The sequence below is a fragment of the Condylura cristata genome, unplaced genomic scaffold, assembly GCF_000260355.1.
Source record: "Condylura cristata isolate star-nosed mole 26May11 unplaced genomic scaffold, ConCri1.0 scaffold00001, whole genome shotgun sequence".
In the NCBI taxonomy this organism is placed as follows: Eukaryota; Metazoa; Chordata; class Mammalia; order Eulipotyphla; family Talpidae; genus Condylura; species Condylura cristata.
The window spans coordinates 82319547-82327847 of NW_004567102.1; positions in this window are offsets into that span (position 1 = coordinate 82319547).

Here is an 8301-nt window from a genome sequence, read left to right on the forward strand (position 1 = left end):
GGTCAGGAGAGGTCTGCAGCGCCATGTGGTCACCTCTGGGGCAGGGGCAGGCGGGAATCGAACTCATGCGGAAGTGGCTTAAGCTTCTTAGTGCAGTGCTTTAACCTGCTGTGCCACCAGGGAGGGCCGTAAGCCTTTTTTATCTCAATAAAAAAGGAACTATTTGACCATTTAAAGAGAACGGGATTTTATCATAATAACTTAATCCATTCCTTGTATGTTGTCTGCTTCTTTTGAACAGTCTTATTATTTGATATGCTTCTTGACAAGTGCTAGCTCCTGCAGTCATTATTGGGATGATATTGTGCTAAATAATTAAAATTTTTCTATATTGTATTTCTTTTCCTGCTGAAGATGGAGAAAAGATCTCATAGAATTATTGCTGTAAAATTAGAGCTTGCAAATAAATCGTTCATACAGTGTTTCTGATGACAGTATGTGCTTAAAAAAAAAAAACCCACATAAGACATACCCAACTGGATAAACTCAGTTAATATTTTGTTTTATGTTCAGAATTTCAGACTAACGGGTGCAGTGTTGCAATTTTAATGAGTAAAGATAAAGCATGTGATTAACATCTCAACAAAATTAAGTTTATCAATCCCATGACAGAAAACAAATATCATAGAGTACTAAACAGCAATTACCATTTCCCTTTTATTTAATATTTTAGTAAAATAAGTTCTTTCCATTTGCCATATTAATTATACTCATTAAATTTAAAACTTTAAGAAAAAGGAAGAAAACAAAGACATTATGATGTCCTCAAAATGTAATTCCCATCAACATTTTTTTGGGCTTGACTTTCAGCCATTTTGTTTCCTACAAAATTAGGATATTTTTCTGTTCACGGGGATACAGTCTTGGTTCCCAGCGTTCTTGCTGACCAGCTCGGGTAGTGTCACACAGGGGACCTTTTGCCAGGGCAAAGCCCTGGCAGGAGGAACATGCTGGGAAACCAGTATCTGCTGAAGCAGCAGGCAGCTGCTGGTAGAGATGATGCACTTTTGTTACAGGACAGGGAGAGAGGGGCTTCGAGAGAGGGGCACCCTTGAAGCCCCAAACCTGCCTGCTCTACATGGGTCCTGCCATCTGCCGCATCAAGACAAAACATATAAAACTTTAATGAAAAGGAATTTAAGGCAGTGAATATACAATACAGAAGACAAAGAATGCAATGTCTAAATCAAACACCTGAAGTGACCCATCCCCTCCGTGGGCAAAGGTCAACCCAAAAGGGACTGGCCCAAAGCAAGGCCTGAAAGCCGCCACAAGACTAAAGCACCTTCTGGCCGGGACCCATGGAAAAGGGTCAGAAATGGCCAGACAAGTCTGGGAGGAAAAGAGCAACATCAAAATCAATAGAAACACTGCCATGGTCTCCTCCCTGCAGGTCTCTCGCCCACATCTGCCTTAGCCAGTCCAGGATCAGAAAACAAGCCCGGTTTCCTCATCAAATGCTTGCTGCTCCATGTGGCTTCCTCAGGTCTCCTTGTTCTCCATCCTGCTTCCTTCTTTTTTTCTAGATTCCTTCTCTCTTCTCTCCTCAGTTCCACCCTACTTCTGGGTGGGGCAGGGAACCTGGAACTTCCCCTTTTCCTAGGGACCACCCAGTTACACTTTGAGGCAGGAACAAAGGAGCCCAGCCAAAAGTCTGTCACTCTTCCCTGTCTTACATCCTCCCTACCCTCCCCCAAGCATGCACATTCCTCCACTTACTTCCCCACATTTTCTGATCCTGGGATCACATTTTTTTAGGGGTAAGCATCTCTAGGCCACTCTCACATGGACTGCGATGATCTTTCTTTCATCCCCACCCATTCTAACACCGTCGCCCCTTGAGTGACATTTTTCAAGAAGTAATAAAATTTTACCTGCAATTTTATATTCCTCTTTTCACGTACTTTTTGAAATGATTTTTCTTTTGTTGCTAAATTGTTTGCTTAAAATGAATAGCAATGACTGCCTATACTCATAGTATAATTTATTAAAATATTCTGTAACAGTGTACTCGTTTTTTTAATATTAAATACAAAGACATAGTGAACATTTTGTGCATAAATCTTTTCTAGGACTACTTCATTATTTTCCTAGAACAGCATTCTAGAGTTCGGATACTGGTTGAAATGATTAATGTTTTTTAATATAGATTGATATGCTATATTACTAGGTAAGGATGAATACAGAGTAAAGAATAAGACAAAAACAACAACAACAAAAAAATGTGAACATTTTAAAAGATGACAGTTTAAATAATTTTAACATCTCTCATAATTATTTTAGTGCAATATTTTTACTGTGTTAATTGGCCATTTTAGTCTTTTCTGTGTTTACTTACTATTTATATTGCTTACCTACTTATTTATTTATACTAGGCATTTTATGCTGTATAATCAATTTGTATGAGTGCTTTATTTTCAGAAAATATTAACATTTTGTTATATTTTCTTCAGTTATTTCTCCAGTGTTTTTCCACTCTGAATTTGATGTTTTTAAAGAGACAAAAGCTTTACATGTTTATTTATCCAGTGAGCCTATAACTTCCTTTGCAATTTCTTCACTCTAAGTTATATCTTCTCTGTCATAACCTTGTTAAATATTTGGTTCTATGCTTTTGAAAATATTAAGTTGCCATTTATTGTTGCTTCTGTGCAACAATAACTCATTTCTTTGTCAAAATTGAATTCCGTTGCTAATTCATGTTTATCTCTATCAGAGCAAGATGTTTCCTTTCACTCCCAATTTCCTCTCCCTTTACAGTTCTTGACTTCTTCAGTAGTAAGAAGAAAAAAGTTGAAGAAATAAAATTCATTGTGAAATGCTTTATTTATAATTTCCCTTATTCTTTGTCAAAGGAAAAAAAAAAGCAACTTTCATTTAAGTGGAAGAAAGTTCTAGGATGTCTTCATTTTCTGATAAATGCTTAGAAGTGTAATTCTTTTTTCATTGTTTAATAAGGTAGAATCTTAGAAAGTTGATGAAAGAATCTTAAGTATCAGAAACAAACATAATATTGGAATAGAAACTAACCTTGAATAATAAAAAGGAATAAAATAGTTCTAATTTTATGAAATGATATAAATTTTGTAAGTACACATTTGACGTAAGTGTGTAATTGGCTGATTTCATTTCAGTAAATTACTCTGCTCTAAAAGAGGCTGAAGTTTAATGATTTTAGACAGATGTAGTTTTCTCAAAGGAAATAATTTTTGGATTTTAGATTAACATGTCTTTCCAGGAAGTGGGAAGAAAATGGTGTATTTTTCCATTTTTGAAAGACTAATATTCTATATAAAATTAAAATATCTAGTCAAATCTAATATGTGGATGTGTCTTTTCTTTAGCCATAAGCACATTCTGGTTAAATGTGTGATACAAAATTAATTTTGAAAACATTTAAAGTTAAGGTTGTAAAAGAGCTCAAAAATATTATTTCAACTCTCTGGATCATTCCACTCAGATTAACAACCTTCTCACCTTCATCTCACCTCACTTCCCCAGAGAAGGAGTCAATCAAGTAGGCAATTACCCTACAAAACTCTGAGGTACTAACATTATAACATTAACTTTTGTGAATATATTTGGCATTTTCCATTTTTGATGACTACCTTTGTTTAACTTTTTAAATATTTATTCTGTTATTGCCTTAGTTACTATTTTTCAAGCTATTCACATTTTCTATACTCTCCCAGATGGTTTTTAGGAAGGGGAGAAAATATTCAAAATTGAATCTCTTTCAAGATATCTAGATTTTCCTTCTCAGTTTGGCTTCAAGTTCATGACTTCTTCCGACTCTGAGTGTGTTCACCATCTTATAAAGCTGGCTCTTTGCCTGTGGTCTGGGGGTTAATAAAGCAGAAAAGGAAATTTTAGGGAGACCCTGTGATCTCTTACTTGCTGTGATGAATGGGAATGGGTATAATAAGTAAAGGAAGTCTAAAGCCCAGGGTACACAATTTCCATCATTTGGTGAGTAACATGAAGCTATTTCAAAAGGACAAAAACAAAACAAAACAAACAAACAAACCCAGTATCCACAGTGTTTCTAATCTAGGAAAATGACTAAGAAGTTTCATTTATTCAATTATCTGAAGGAAAATTCTTAAGCTTAATAGACCCATTTTGGAATATTTTAGTTCCTGGAATTATTTGATCCTTTGTGTTTTAAATCATAATTCATGGGCTAATTGTCATTTGGGGATTTTTGTGACAACACAATCATCTTAATGCATTTGAAACCTGCTATTTCTTCAGCAAAACTACAATGGATGACAGCATCCAATTTCTAACTACTACATCTATGAAAATGACTAAAGCAGTATCTCTCTTCTAAACCCCAAGGAGTTTTTTTTTTGTTTTTTTTTTTTTTTGCCTTAGATAAAGAAGCCAAAAAGCAGGGCATTAGTCTGGACTGGATGGTGAGGATAAATTCTGGTCTGACTGTGAGGTGGGGGGCAGCTAAGAGACACTGATGAGGTTAGCAAGACCGAGGTTTGCAAGCCTGGGTTAGGACTTTAAGAAAAATGAGGACTCATTGGGAACCATGTGGAGACTGTCCAAGTCTCACAGGAGGACAGGGAGGCTTGGTCTTCACTAGTGAAGCCTCGGTTTTGTTATTCAAAGATCTTGGAATCCCACATCTAGCTATGTTCCTCTTCAAATTGTTACAGGGCACCCCAATGTGAATTGGGTTGCCTGTCTGTGGGTCTTCACCCGCGTGCTTACGATTCAATCGTATTATGGACACACTTCAAAAGGTTAAATAATGGATTTATTTATAAGGAGAAAGGTAAAGGGATAGCCCAGGGAAAGAGGGAGAGAAACACAGGTTAACTAGGATGTCCTACCAGTTCTGCTGACGTGGACTCCACCCTCACGCTGAAAACCGATTGAGCGCCAAAACGATCAGCTGTGAACCACCAGGCCAAGCCCCCCTCAAGAGCCCACATGTCCGGTTTTATCCCAACCTGGCTGCTCAGCTCTGCCCTCACGTCCCGGTGTGCTTCTTCTTGGTACTGATGGGATTTGGAGTTCCAGCATGGAGTGGGGGCGGAGTCCGTGAAACCTGTACCTGTTACAAAATGATAAAACTCCCATGAATATACATAAAAACAAAAATGTCAGAAGTCACTGATATCTGTGCCAAGAATAGCCCATTGGATGAATAGAGAAAACACAGCACTGTGTTTCTTAGAGAACATTTGACACTTCGAGAGCCGTAAAGAGAGCATGTGGACATAGAAATCTGTTCCTTATTCTGATACCTGTTAGTCATTTCACTTGGTTATTATTTTGGGTGAGAAATTATTTCATACATGTAAATCATTTGACTTAAGTCCATATGATCAATATACATTAACCAGTGTCTGTGAGAAAACCACATCTCAGCAAGGTAATCACACCCTTCTCCCCCACCCTCACGGCACTTTTGTTTACACAACACATTCTCCATTTCTGGGCTTCCCAATTCAGGCGCAAATCAATGAATTTGACGAGAGAAAAGTAGGGTCTTGATCCCTGGCCTGTCGTCACATGAAGTCACTTGGACATCATATCACTATAATTTCTCAAAACCAAGTAACAGGATCAAGTTATCTTAAATTCTTTGTAACTAAAAATTATGGTTTCATGAGTCAGAAATTAGAGCATCAGTCTCCCAGACTGGGAAGTAGAGTGAAACGTCTACAGATACAGGATATTCGAATGATGATTAAGAAAATAACAGAAGTCAATCAAATAGCCACATCTCCTGTTTTCTAGACAGTGAGAGTTTCTTTCCTGCACACAAGGCACCAGGAGCGCTGCAGCGGTGGAGGGGAGAGGCTGCAGCACCCGGGTCTCCTTCCCCAAGGCCGTCCTGCTGCTCCCCACAAGCCACGCTTGGGCTCTGGTGTGTGGTTTCCAGCTGCCCAGGGACCTTCGTTCCATTTTGTGTCCACAGAAGGCTCAGCACCTTCCTTGGAGGAATCTGAAGGGGCTTTTGGTTTATTTGTGTTTTAGCCAAACAAATTGGCTTGAAAACCAATTGTGCAGCAATCTGACAGACTGCTCTGGGCTAGAGAGAGCTTCCTCTCAACATCCACATGGATAACTCTAATGGAATTCCTAACTTGAATTGGAAATATAAAAAGTGCACAGGTTCTAAAGCTACTGATCCTAAAATTATGTGTTTCCAGATATACCCCATAGTGTGAGGGCAGGTGTAGAAGGAGAAAAGTCTGAATCAGAGTCTGGATAAGATACTAATAACTCTCTACAAAGGCTAGTTGAGAAGGGATTAATAAAAATATCAAGAACCATCAGGTGGCCAAGGGCGCACAGAGTAGCTCAGTGCTAACCTCTGGCACTTCTAGAGAGGCAGGAGAAGGGTTCACTCTAGAGACGCAGGATCTCAGGGGAGGATGAAGCCTTCCTCAGGCCACAGCTCAAGGGGAGTAATTATTATTATGATTATTTTTGCTCTAATACTTCGCCTCTTTCCTTCCCACCAGTGCTTCCCTTTGGGTAAGCCCAATCAGAAGCCAGAGGACCTGAGACAATGGGCCCAGGGCTCAGTTTCCAAGAAAGAAGCAGAGGAGAAAAGCACAGAGCAGTTCCATGAGGAACACTGCTGAGGATCAGTGGAGAGAGCATCTGTCTGCAGCCTGTGGGTCAGATCTGCCTGATAGCAAGTCAGCTGCTTCTTCACAAAGACCTTCTATTCTCTCTGGGAGTCATAATGAAAGAAACAGGCAGACTGAGGCAGTGGTTGGAAAAGTGAAGAAAGAACTGGGTGCCAAAGCTGGAGACCAGCTAGGGATTGGAACAAAACAGACTGGGTGCTAGGATGGATCTCAACATTACTGGGCATCAGAACTTGGGTGTATTTTACATTGATTTTACTATTCAGTGGAAGTTAGGGTCCTGGACACGATCTTCCTGGGCAAAATATGACCATACAAAGTTCAGTCCTTGTAATGGGAAGCACATGTTTTCACAAGCTATAGAATATGCAAGACAAAAAGAGCCCTTACTTTTAAAATGTTTCCCCAAACTCAATTTTTACTTTGGTCCTCCATTTCCCCAGACAACGTAATCTACATCAATTCTGGGTAAACAGTAATTTTAAGATTTAAAAATTTGTTGACTCAGGATTCACTCTCCTTTTCTTTTTCCTCAGAGTCGCATCTCAGTTTCTAAGATTATTTGTAACACTGTGAACATGAGAGGCTGCTTCTGAGAGATAATCTTGGGAGAAGTTCAAACACCAGTTTTGTTTTTCTGCCCTTGGTTCTGCAGGTGAAGACAAGGGGAGCAGAGATGGGGGGGGGGGCGAGTGGAATGCAAATCGTTTTGTCAGCTTTTGCTGTCTTTATCTGACCTGTTAGTATCAATAAAGGTGAGAACAACAATAACAGAAAGTCAGCGATTCTTAACAGAAAGAATCTTATCCAGTCCAGAAGCCGAGTTTCAGCCCTACATTTGTTATGAACAATCTGTGCAACTTTGCAAAACTTACTTAAACTCTCTGGACACCCACTTTCTTATTTGTAAAAGAAGGATCTTGGAGATTTGTTTAACTGTATAAATTATTATAAACATCATTTTAGTGAGATGACTTAAGTTAGGAAATAAGTTTCGCTAGTAATGCGGGGTAATGTTGGAATTATATGTTAAAGAAGAAATAAAGCAGATTTAGATAGTAAATTTTGGGGGGTATTTATTGAATTTTATAGAAACAAAGTATTTGGAGTAAATTCAGCAGTGGTATTCCTTTTATGCTTTCCTTCTAGAAACATCCATAATTTAGTGAGTAATGGGTCTCTGGTGCGTGTGTGTGTTTTCTTCAAAAGAGAGAGGAAACATTATTTTTTAAAATAATCTGTGAATTAAAAATTTGAACCTGCAGATGGTGCTGTGGTCCCATTTTGGATTTCAGTTTTGCATTCTAGTTTAAATTCTTAGTAAAAAACTCAGTTCTTGGATTTACTTTATTTTTATTCACAGGTAATAAAATTGAATTATTTCTTTTTATTTTTGTGTTTTGTTATTATAATAGGAAAGAAACTATCTTTACCAATGGAAGCATCTACTGTTATTCTTTGTGGATACTTGGATACTACATTCTTCTCTAGAGGAAGTAATAATCAACTTTTATGTCTTTGTCTTTTCTTTTTTCTGCTCATCTTTTCAAGTTTGGTTTGTCTATGACTCTCAGTCAACACTCCTTGTTGTTCTTCACTAAAATTGCTTCATTGAAAATTGGGTGACGAAAAGCTCAGGTTAAAAAAATTCAATATGAATTCAATCTCTAGTTTGTAA